Source organism: Echinops telfairi, unplaced genomic scaffold, assembly GCF_000313985.2.
Source record: "Echinops telfairi isolate 266 unplaced genomic scaffold, ASM31398v2 ScPeMD7_3533;HRSCAF=4204_0, whole genome shotgun sequence".
NCBI classification, from domain to species: domain Eukaryota; kingdom Metazoa; phylum Chordata; class Mammalia; order Afrosoricida; family Tenrecidae; genus Echinops; species Echinops telfairi.
Window position 1 is genome coordinate 41,017,197 of NW_022107431.1, and position 1,359 is coordinate 41,018,555.

General features: G+C 43.6%; 1 protein-coding gene across 2 annotated transcripts in view; it reads right to left on the reverse strand.

The window, feature by feature from the left end:
- CDK19 (cyclin dependent kinase 19) overlaps nt 1-1,359 on the reverse strand; it is a 166,426-nt gene that overhangs the window by 43,980 nt on the left and 121,087 nt on the right. The gene's annotated exons all lie outside the window — the stretch shown is intronic.

A 1,359-nucleotide genomic window follows, 5' to 3' on the forward strand; every position in this document is an offset into this window, starting at 1 on the left:
AGTCAAACAATAGGTCTATAGGTGAGCAATTAGGGAAGTAAGTATTGCTCAGCATCAGCAAGTGCTCAAGATCAAACCAGCAGCATCTGCCCAAGAACAAAGTTCACAAGGCAGGAAGGGTTAGAAAGAGAGGAGGAATGGAAAGCGGAAACAAGGGATAGAAGTAGGATGACCTTATGGGGACTGCAATCAATGATGTGAAATAAGTGTATGAATTGTTGAATGGAAAAATGATTTGGTCTGAAAACTTTCACCCAATTCACAATATAAAATTGGGGCTAGGGGTGGGGGGATTTGGATATCTTCCTACCAAGAAAACATCAGCTCCCATGGGATTTTAGATTCAGAGGTATGTTATCAAAATTCTCTAGGAACAAATTATTTCATCTTATTCCAATTTTTTAATAGAATAGGGGAAATAAAGGAATACTTACAACACATTCTAAAAGACCAGTATAACCTTGATAGCAAAACCAAAGTATGAGAGAGACAAATTTAAATCCAAACTCCTCAGTATAGATATAAATTTATTACATAAAATAGTAGTAAATCAATGGGTAGCGGGGGGAACAGGGCACTAACCCACCCAAAGGGAGGGTATTGTTTATATCTCTACAGGGAAAGAGGGACCACACTTCCACCCAGTGCTCCAAGATTTGAATGCAACATGCCGGCATGCATGGAGTAGGGAACCAATGGAGAGGTCGGAGGGGCCGGCCCCAATCCCAACTACGTGGACCCTGCTCCTCCCCCCAGAAGAACTTATTTCAGAGGACAGCACTGAATCAGCAGCTCAGGGAGAGGGACATGTCTGATCAGAGCACACGGGAGCAAATAAAGGGGGAGGAAGAAAGAGTGGAGCACATCCTGGCTCACGAAGCTTTGATGACATGATTCCCGCTCAGAGCAGCCAATCCACAGAGAAGACAATATGGCCAGCCACACTACCAAACATGACATCCCTCACTGACCCACAGCCCGACAGGAAACAACACCGGAGACACAGTGTAGGAATTCCACCCAATCTGATCCCACCACACCGAGGCGAAACACTGAGGGTGTGGAACAGAACAGCAAGGGGAACAGAGCAACGAAGTCCTCAGGGAATACCAAAAATAGACTTTGGGGACAGGGCTTGGTACCCCATCAGACTTGACTGGAAAACACTCTAAAGGCCAACAAACAGTCCTTGAACTAACTGCAAGCTTTTCTTTCTTGTTGTGTTTTGTTTTGATTTTTTTGTCATTAGCTTGTTGGTGTTGGTGTTGTTTTGTTTTATTTTGTTGCTTGGTTTTGCTCTGTCTTGTTTTTGTGCATGTTATTATCTTCACAGGTCTGTCTAAATAAGATAGGCTGGAT